The sequence below is a fragment of the Lathyrus oleraceus genome, chromosome 3 (assembly GCF_024323335.1).
Source record: "Lathyrus oleraceus cultivar Zhongwan6 chromosome 3, CAAS_Psat_ZW6_1.0, whole genome shotgun sequence".
In the NCBI taxonomy this organism is placed as follows: Eukaryota; Viridiplantae; Streptophyta; class Magnoliopsida; order Fabales; family Fabaceae; genus Lathyrus; species Lathyrus oleraceus.
The window spans coordinates 212,965,235-212,976,574 of record NC_066581.1 but is presented as its reverse complement, the minus strand read 5'-3'; the positions used below and the strand labels follow the sequence as shown (position 1 = coordinate 212,976,574).

The 11,340-nt window shown below is 33.4% G+C and overlaps 1 pseudogene; it reads left to right on the top strand.

The window, feature by feature from the left end:
- The first annotated feature begins 3,072 nt into the window (after nt 1-3,072).
- On the top strand, nt 3,073-5,838 carry LOC127130482 (cation/H(+) antiporter 15-like; annotated as a pseudogene).
- The last annotated feature ends 5,502 nt before the right edge of the window (nt 5,839-11,340 follow it).

Sequence of the window (11,340 nt, the reverse complement as noted above, 5' to 3'; positions counted from 1 at the left end):
TCAAGAAGGCGGTGAGTGAAGCAAGAATCCAAACTTTTGACGGTTTATAACAATCTTTAGGCACCAAGGAGGGAGAAAAATATATATGTAGGCTTGCTAAGGAAAGGGAAAGAAAAATGAGATTTGGATCAAGTGAAGTGTGTTAAAGATGAAGAAGGCAAAGCTTGATTCTGGGAAATGATATAAAGGATATGTGAGATACATATTTCTACAATTTATTCAATGAAAGATATGATATTTCACATGACTCTAACTGGCTCGACATTTGAGAAAAGGATGAAAACTGTAATTACTACCATCAGATTCAACAACAAGAAGTGAAACAAGAGATGAAAAGGATTAGTAACAGTAAGACAGTTGGTCCAGAAACACACCTATTGAAGTATGGAAATTTCTTGGAGATAGAGGAATTAAGTGACTCACCCAACTCTTTAACGAAATTACGAGGTCAAAGTAAATGGCAGATGAATGGAGAATAAGCACTTTAGTTCCAACCTATAAGATAAATGGGATATATAAAATCATGCAAATTATAGGGGGATCAAACTTATGAGTCATACCATGAAGTTTTAGAAAATACTGGTTGAACAAAGACTAAGAAAAGAGACTCAAGCTACTGAGAATCAATTTGTTTTCATGTCAGAGTGGTCGACCATGAAAGCGATCTATCTACTACGGCGTGTGATGGAGCACTATTGGATGGACCAACAAGACTTGCACTAAATTTTCATTGACTTGGAGAATGTGTATGATAGAGTGCCTAGGGAGATATGTACGAAGGCGTATCAACTAGTGTGCGAACTCATGGTGGAGAGACAGACGATTTCCCCATTACAATAGGATTGCACCAAGGTTAAACCCTAAACCCCTACTTTTTTACTTTAATTTGGATGTACTCATGGAACACATCCAAGAGGTAGTACTGAGATGTATGCTTTTTGAAAATGATATAGTTCTACTTGGAGAGTCGAAACAAGATTTAAATGAGAGGTTGAAGACTTGGAGCCGAGTTTTAGAAACACATGGTTTTCGGCTAAGCAGAAGTAAGACGAAATATATGGAATGTAAGTTCAACAAAAGGAGAAATATCTTTAATCTATAGGTGATAGTTGGAGACCATATCATCCCACAAGTCACGTGGTTTAAATATCTCGCGTCTGTAGTACAAAATGATGGAGAAATAAAAGGGGATATAAACAATTGAATTTAAGTTGGGTGACTGAAATGGAGGAGGGATTCAAGGGTTTTATGTGAGACAAAAGTACCTCTAAAGTTAAAGAGAAAATTTTATTGGATTGTAGGGACATGCGATGTTGTACGGGACAACATGTTTGGTGGTTGAGAATCAACATGAGAATACATTAAGTGTAACAGAGATGGGGATGTTACATTGGATGTGTGGTAAGAATAAACAAAATAAGATTATAAATGACAATATTAGAGAGTGTTGGGGTAACACCTTTGTAGAAAAGATGGTGGAAAATAGACTTAAGTGATTTGGACATTAGAGAGAAGATCTGTAGATTCTGTAGTAAAGAGAGTAGATCAGATGGAGAGAAGTCAAACTAACTTGAGGTAGAGGAAGACATGGAAAAATTGTAAGAGAAGCTATTAAGAAAGATCTCAAGATTAACGATTTGGATAGAAGAATGTTCTTGGATAGATCATTATGACAAAAGTTGAAATATATATTCGACCCCATTTAGTGGAATAAAACATGGTTGTTATTGTATATGAGCGTATCATATATTGACTTTTAAAATTTTATGCATATGTGTCGTATTATACTCTTATCTTAATCGGTATTGACGTTTCTTGGGATTCCATAGAAATTCTTATTATCACATGATATCATTGGTGATGTGATGTCTTCTTCATTCATTCATTAATAAGTATAACAATGGATAGTTTGTTGTGAGCCTACATCAAACATGAGCTGTATCATCAGAGAATACTGTCTTTTTTACTTTACTAGATCATCAAAGAGTATTGTTGTTACATAATGTGATGTTTATAAAACAAAAGACACCGTCATTGCATTCTGAAACCTTTAATGTGTGTTATAGTGCCAAATCTTGTGGCATATATTCTAAGTATTACTTCTTGATTTTCTTATTGAAATTTTGAATTGGTTATATACCTCTGGATTTTATGAACATTTGCAGCATCTAGAAAGTGTAAGATTCAGACTCAGTTCGACCAAGGGCTTTATAGCTATGTGGCTATGGAAGCTGAGCAAAGGTTTTGTTGACTAAGCCTTATCTGTGTTTAAAATACTTACATATTAAATTTAATCAATTATGTGCTCAACTTTAAAGGTGCTTAAGATAAAAGTTGCATATTTCTATAGTTAAAATATTAATATGCTTATTTTTTTTGGGTCTGTTATATTAAAATTTCTACAATAAATTCTTATTTTTATATAAAAAGCGATCTTATTCTTATTAATTCTTAATGAACGGTTGATAATTAAATAGACCGAATAATGATTTTATCTTAGATAATGTAAAATAGTTTTTTTTTAAGTTCAGAATTTTAATTTGGTATTTATACATTTATCTTTTATAATTTTATTTATGTGACTTAATGTCTCATTAGTTTTTCATATAATTTTATTTATCTGACTTAATGTCTCATTAGTTTTTTGAAACAATTTTGAAAACAGATTTAATATTTTCAGAAATAAAAGAAGACAGTCGGAAAGCGGTATGGAACATTCTGATATCGTCATTGGTTAGTTTTCATCAATTTGAATTTGTTTTAAGTAACTAATAGAGGTTCAATGTCTAAATTTAGTGTATGGCGGAAGCGGATATACGTAATGTTTATCACCAAAAAAAACTATCATCAAAAAGCAACCATAATCTCAGCATAGATCATGAAAAATAGAGCACTCTGTAAAATAGTAGCAACAAACAATGTAAACTGCATTTGCCAGCTCTAATACATCATTGTTCATCTTAACTTGCATGTTATCCAGGTAAAAGAAACAACATAGTATTTAAATGAGAAGAAAAAAAATACATTAACATAAGAAATTAATCAAGAGAAGAAAGAACAATAAAAGAAAAGATGGAGATGGCAAATTATGCATGTTATAATGTATCATTTAGTCCTTCAAACAATATCTGGATGGCTGATGATATTATGATAAAACACGTTCCTCTTTTGTGTCTCCAAATTGCTTATGATATTTTGGTTTCTCGGCTTTTCTACTTCGTCCTCAAGCCCCTTCGTGTGCCCCTCATTATTGCGCAGGTGTTGGTAAGTATTCATTCATCATATATTTCTTTCTTTCTTTTTCTAGTAAATTTGAATCATCAATACACATGATAGTTAGTCACATTAATTTTCAACTTAAAAACATATAAAAGTTCATACATTAAGACTGCCATAAAAACATATAAAAGTTCAAACATTAAGACTGCGTTGCATAAATAAGAGATAAAAAATATAATAATTTATGAACTTTATATAATGCAGGCTGGTTTTACTCTGAGTCCAAGTCTCTTGGGAAATTTCGAATGGGTATTTTCCTTGTTTTACAGTCAATATGGAATCCTAACCGTTGAAACCTTTGCAAACTTAGGAATAATGTACTATGTGTTCCTAAGTGGATTAGAAATGAATTCAGACACCATCTTAAGATCAAGGAAGAAAGGTACAAGCATAGCAATTGCCGGCATTGTGACGCCAATGTTATTTGGTGTTGGATTTCTAGCTCTACAACAAAAACTTATAGATAAAAATGATGTTTTCGCACAAACACCAAAAGAAAATCAAGGCAAAGCATATTTATTCTGGTGTTTAGCACTTTCTGTAACAGGTTTCCCTGTCCTTGCGAGAATCTTAGCTAATCTTAAACTTTTATATACAAAGCTTGGAAAAGATGCATTGACAGCAGCTATGTTAACCGATGCATATGGTTGGGTTATGTTCACCTTGTTGATTCCTTATTCGACTAGAGGTGGAAAGCCTTATCTCTCAGTAATCTCTACTTTGATGTTCATAGTTTTTTTGCTTTGCTGTGGTGAGACCTATCCTTACTCCAATCATTGAACACAGAACACGTATGAACAGGTGGAGAAAATCACACCTATTGGACGTGTTGACGGGAGTGTTTATTTGTTCCTACATTACAGATTCTCTCGGTACACATCCTATTGTTGGAGCCTTTGTGTTTGGATTAATTTTGCCTCATGGAAAGTTTGCTGATATGGTTTTGGAATTGTCGGCCGATTTTGTTTCTGGGATTCTGTGTCCTGTTTACTTTGCTGGATTTGGTTTTAGACTCAACTTGCCTTTCCTTTGGAAGCAAAAGAATGTAGGTTTAATGTTGTTGATTATGCTTTTGTTATGCATACCTAAAGTTTTGAGCTCTGTGATTGTCACTTTCTTCTTCGGTATGCCTGCCCGAGATGGAGTTGCCATTGGATTGCTTCTCAACACCAAGGGTATCATGGCTGTCATACTACTGAATGTTGCTTGGGACAAAAGGGTAATTTTAAACTACCAATTTTCTATTATGGCATGATTTAAACCAAACAGCCTTTTAACCAAGTTACTTTTTTTTTCTTTTTTTCTCTGCAGATTTTGGATCCATATACTTTCATGGTTATGATGCTTGCTATTATAGTAATGACTGTAATGGTTTCTCCCTTGATCAATGCAATATACAAACCAAAATTCCGATTCATGCAATCGCAATTAAGGACCGTGCAAAAACTGAGGTTCGATATGGTGCTTCGAATCGTCGCTTGTGTCCACAATGCTAAACATGCCAATAACATGATCCATGTCATTGAAGCCACAAATGCTACTAGACTTTCACCTATACATGTCTCTGTAGCTCACTTAGTTCAACTCACTAGACATGGCACATCTATTCTTGTTTCCCAAATGGATAATTCAAACAGCACGGTTGGTGGCGCAGAAGCAGCCAACTATGGATCACAATTAGAGTTTAAGAGCATAACTAACACATTTGAAGAACTTGTAGAACAATACAATGCGGTTAGGTTTGACATATCAAGTGTTGTCTCGTCCTACACAACTATCCATGAGGACATTTACAACGTTGCCGAAGAGAAACGCGCCAGCCTAATTATCCTTCCCTTTCACAAAGAGTACTCAACAATAGAAAATGCTCCAGAAATAATCCACAATGAACATTGTGAGATAAACAAAAATGTTCTACAACAAGCACCTTGTTCAGTAGGGATCTTTGTGGACCGCGGTTTAGGATCGTTGTTAGAAACAAAACTGCGCATTATAATGATTTTCATCGGTGGACCTGACGACCGTGAAGCCTTGTCTATTGCATGGAGAATGGCGGGGCACCCAGGAACACAATTACATGTTGTGAGGATCAATTTGTTAGGTAAGGCTGCAGAAGAAACAAAATTAAAAATGGAAAAAAGCAAGTATCATCACGGAATGTTGTCGACGATTATAGACAATGTGATGCAAAAAGAGTTGGATGAAGAGTGTATAATTTCCTTCAGGCACAAGGCAGTGAACAATAACGATTCAATTCTTTACTCAGAGAAGGAAGTCCATTCGAATACGGGCGAAGAGATTCCAACGCTTCTTAACGATATTGATAAACCTGGATATGATTTGTACATTGTTGGACAAGGAAGTGGTAAAAACTCGGTGATTTTTTCGAGGTTGTTGGAATGGTGTGACCATCCTGAACTTGGTGTTATAGGTGACATATTGGCTTCAACTAGCTTTGGTACGCAATCTTCTGTGCTTATTGTACAACAGTATTTGGTTGGGAGAAAACTCGTTGTTAGAAAGTGTCATGAAGTGAAAAGTGGTACTGAAAATTTGTAAAAGATTGCTCGACGAGACAAAGTTTTGGATTATTGAATATTTTGTATAGTTAGAATGATTTGTTTCATTTTTTTAATAAATTAAGTGGTTAGAGTCCATCATGTAAATTCATTTATTTATTATACCATATTTCAATTTATTTTTTTAATAGTTAAATCATTTTATGCGTTTGTCCTTACCTGCATTACATGTTTTAACACTATTATATGATTTACTTATTTAAACGATAAGATATTTAATATAATATATTAAAATTGAATAGCGTGGTTTTGAGTCGTACATTTAAAGGTGTTAAAATGGCTAGTTCATACGGGTCATCTGTCAGACTCAAAAAATTATTGGGTATCCCATAAGATTCAATGCTCCATAGTAAAAAACTCCCCCAACAAATAGTATCATGAGTCTTTGGTTCGAGAAAGGGACCGGATTACTTGTATCGAAAGTCAACGGCACCAATGTGGTGAACAAGAATCATTTAGAATGATTTGTTTCTTTTATTATTATAAATTAAGTGGTTAATGTCCATTATGTAAAGTCATTTATATATTATACCATATTTCAATTTAATTTTTTTAATAGTTAAATTATTTTATGTGTCTGCTCGTACCTGCTTTATACTTATTTAAAGGGTCAAAATATTTAATATAATATATTAAAATAGAAAAATGTGCTTTTAAGCTAATATAAATACATTTAAACCCGTAAAGAAACTTTTCAACATGATCTTGGAGGGACAGTTTAGACAGCCACAAGGAAGTGCACATGATATGTGGAATAAGATGTCCAAAGAGATTAGAAAAGTAGCCAAAGAGGCGTTGGAAGAATCAAGATATTCTGGAACTAGGGGTAAATAATCATAGTGGTTGAATGAAAGTGTTCGAAGTAAATTTAGAGTAAAAAGTGAATGTTTTAAAGAATGATCCAAGTATAAAAATGTAGAAAAGTTAGCAAAAGTATAAGAAAGTTAAGAATTAGACCAAGAAGGCGGTGAGTGAAGCAAGAATCCAAACTTTTGACGGTTTATAACAATCTTTAGGCACCAAGGAGGGAGAAAAATATATATGTAGGCTTGCTAAGGAAAGGGTAAGAAAAATGAGATTTGGATCAAGTGAAGTGTGTGAAAGATGAAGAAGGCAAAGCTTGATTCTGGGAAATGATATAAAGGATATGTGAGATACATATTTCTACAATTTATTTAATGAAAGATATGATATTTCACATGACTCTAACTGGCTCGACATTTGAGAAAAGGATGAAAACTGTAATTACTACCATCAGATTCAACAACAAGAAGTGAAACAAGCGATGAAAAGGATTAGTAACAGTAAGACAGTTGGTCCAGAAACACACCTATTGAAGTATGGAAATTTCTTGGAGATAGAGGAATTAAGTGACTCACCCAACTCTTTAACGAAATTACGAGGTCAAAGTAAATGGCAGATGAATGGAGAATAAGCACTTTAGTTCCAACCTATAAGATAAATGGGATATATAAAATCATGCAAATTATAGGGGGATCAAACTTATGAGTCATACCATGAAGTTTTGGAAAATACTGGTTGAACAAAGACTAAGAAAAGAGACTCAAGCTACTGAGAATCAATTTGTTTTCATGTCAGAATGGTCGACCATGAAAGCGATCTATCTACTACGGCGTGTGATGGAGCACTATTGGATGGACCAACAAGACTTGCACTAAATTTTCATTGACTTGGAGAATGTGTATGATAGAGTGCCTAGGGAGATATGTACGAAGGCGTATCAACTAGTGTGCGAACTCATGGTGGAGAGACAGACGATTTCCCCATTACAATAGGATTGCACCAAGGTTAAACCCTAAACCCCTACTTTTTTACTTTAATTTGGATGTACTCATGGAACACATCCAAGAGGTAGTACTGAGATGTATGCTTTTTGAAAATGATATAGTTCTACTTGGAGAGTCGAAACAAGATTTAAATGAGAGGTTGAAGACTTGGAGCCGAGTTTTAGAAACGCATGGTTTTCGGCTAAGCAGAAGTAAGACGAAATATATGGAATGTAAGTTCAACAAAAGGAGAAATATCTTTAATCTATAGGTGATAGTTGGAGACCATATCATCCCACAAGTCACGTGGTTTAAATATCTCGCGTTTGTAGTACAAAATGATGGAGAAATAAAAGGGGATAAAAACAATTGAATTTAAGTTGGGTGACTGAAATGGAGGAGGGATTCAAGGGTTTTATGTGAGACAAAAGTACCTCTAAAGTTAAAGAGAAAAGTAGCCAAAGAGGCGTTGGAAGAATCAAGATATTCTGGAACTAGGGGTAAATAATCATAGTGGTTGAATGAAAGTGTTTGAAGTAAATTTAGAGTAAAAAGTGAATGTTTTAAAGAATGATCCAAGTATAAAAATGTAGAAAAGTTAGCAAAAGTATAAGAAAGTTAAGAATTAGACCAAGAAGGCGGTGAGTGAAGCAAGAATCCAAACTTTTGACGGTTTATAACAATCTTTAGGCACCAAGGAGGGAGAAAAATATATATGTAGGCTTGCTAAGGAAAGGGAAAGAAAAATGAGATTTGGATCAAGTGAAGTGTGTTAAAGATGAAGAAGGCAAAGCTTGATTCTGAGAAATGATATAAAGGATATGTGAGATACAATATTTGGTTGGGAGAAAACTCGTTGTTAGAAAATGTCATGAAGTGAAAAGTGGTACTGAAAATTTGTAAAAGATTGATCGATGAGACAAAGTTTTGGATTATTGAATATTTTGTATAGTTAGAATGATTTGTTTCATTTTTTTTATAAATTAAGTTTTTAGAGTCCATCATGTAAAGTCATTTATTTATTATATCATATTTCAATTTACTTTTTTAATAGTTAAATCATTTTATGCATTTGTCCTTACCTACATTACATGTTTTAACACTTTTATATGTTTTACTTATTTAAATGATCATATATTTAATATAATATATTAAAATTGAATAGCTTGGTTTTGAGTCGTACATTTAATGGTGTTAAAATGGCTAGTTCATATGGGTCATCTGTCAGACTCAAAAAATTATTGGGTATCCCATAATGTTCAATGTTCCATAGTAAAAAACTCCCCCAACAAATAGTATCATGAGTCTTTGGTTCGAGAAAGGGACCAGATTACTTGTATCGAAAGTCAACGGCGCTAGTGTGGTGAACAAGAAACATTTAGAATGATTTGTTTATTTTTAATATAAATTAAGTGGTTAATGTCCATTATGTAAAGTCATTTATTTATTATACCATATTTCGAATTAATTTTTTAATAGTTAAATTATTTTATGCGTCTGCTCGTACCTGCTTTATAATTATTTAAAGGATCAAATATTTAATATAATATATTAAAATAGAAAAATGCGCTTTTAAGCCAATATAAATACATTTACACCTGTCAAAATGGCGAGCTCATATGAGTTAATTCGTTAGGCTAAAAAAATCATATGATTTACGCTTTAAAATTATAACTTATATTTTTTAGGGTTTTTTAGTTCGGTTATAAAAAAACCCAGTATCCATTGTAGCGGGGTTTTCGTTACCTTTAGATTTATTGACTAAACCAAAAGTCAACATACAATTCGAGTCGCCACCGCACTTTTATTTATCCAAAGGAAAGGCTAAAAAGCGAACAAAAGTCAAGTAAGAAGTTTTTCAAATCAAAAACTAATAAAAATGTCAGAGATCTAGGTAAGAGGGTTGGTTATGAAATAGGAAGGTTTTAAGTACCCAAAACATCCTTAGTACTCTAAGGGAACCCTTTTTGCAAATATGTGTTGTAGGTTGGTATTTCTGAAAAGATTTGTGCAAAAGAATGGAGGGATGAGAAGAGAATAGATTATATTTACGAATTTTGTTTGAATGGATGAACCCATTGCCTACGTACCATCACAAAGGAGGATCAAAACCTCGTAGTTCGTGGTAAAAATTTCAAAGATTGGTGAATTGATTTTAATCAAAAGCCTTAAGGTCTTTTGTTATCAAAGGGAGAAAACTCAACCTAAACCAACAATCCCCCATGTGAGGAGGGCTTCAACATGCTGGTGAGGGATTAACCCTATAATAAGCATGGAAGGCTTATAATCCAACACTAAGGATGAGGTGAGATTTACATCAACCATTATGATAAATCAAACCTATGACTAATGTTTTTGAAAAGAGTTTAACAAGTGGCCATTGGAACCACAAAACAACTTGAAATGGGTTATATTTACAGCTTGAATTTATTTACAAAATGAGGTCAAAGTTGGATTAAAGTTTTTTTACAATGAGTGTTTATGAAAATGGTTTTGAAAAGTCAAAGGCCTAAGGCCTACGTTTCTAATTTGAAGTAAAGTCAAAGTTTTGAAAAATGATTTTTTGGCTGGGTTAGAAGGGGAAGAAGAGAGAAGGGCTATTCCTAAAGCATACAAAGATAAAGAGGGGAGAGATCACCCTTGGAGTTCCTTTTCTTGGAGTCATAGAGATGACTCAAGATGCTCCTTTCCTTTGGATTTAGCACACAAAACACGCAATCAATAATTTGAATTTAAGCTCCTAGGATATCTACTTGGCTTGGCTCTTAACTTGGCTACTCATGGCAATGGTCCTCTTTTTCCAATCTTAAGATGAGATTCCTATCACACCAAAGCACACATTAAAAGGCTCACAACATAGTAAAGGGAATGGACAAAGAATAAGTTTGAAGAGAAGTCCTTTGAGGTCAACTTTGAATTTTAGCATTCTAAAGGCATGATGTAAGAACCCAATTTTTAGTATTTATTTCTTATATTATTATTATATTTTATTTTATTTATTTGGAGGAACCATTACAGTCCTGTTAGGTAGTATAATAATTGATTATATTAATTAACTTGGTGTGTATATTGTGTTGGTTTAATTTATTTGAACTAAATAGAGATATTATAATACTATGTCTTATTGGGCCTAATAATTAAATTAGAGGTATCAATCCTTAAGCCCAAATATAATACTAGGATATAAGAGGTGAGGAGAGTGAGAAGTAGCACTCATTTGGTCATTTTCAAGGCAACAGAGAAAGAAAGAGGAAAAGTAAGGAGAAGAGGGGAAGAACAAGGGAGAAGCTAGGGTTTCCAGAAAATTGAAGAGGTAAGAGGGAGAATCCTTATTATTATGGGTTAGTATAATTGGGTCAATGGGTAGAAATATGTTTAGGTTGAAATCCCTAATTTTTATGGTTTTGGAATTGCTAGGTTTTGATGAGTAATCTTTGATTTGTGATGATTAATTGCGTTTTGGAATGGATATATGGATGAAATTAAGGGATAGATTGAGAAACCACTTAGTTTATTAAATTTCATTACAGTAATGGTAACGTTAAGAAAAATTATGTTTTAGTGTTAACGGGTTAACCAAAACGTGTTAACGGGTTACTTGCTGAAAATCTGCCTAGGAATTGAATTATGTTTTCGTGTTAACGGGTTAACCAAAATGTGTTAACGGGTTACTTGCTGAAAATCTGCCTAGGAAT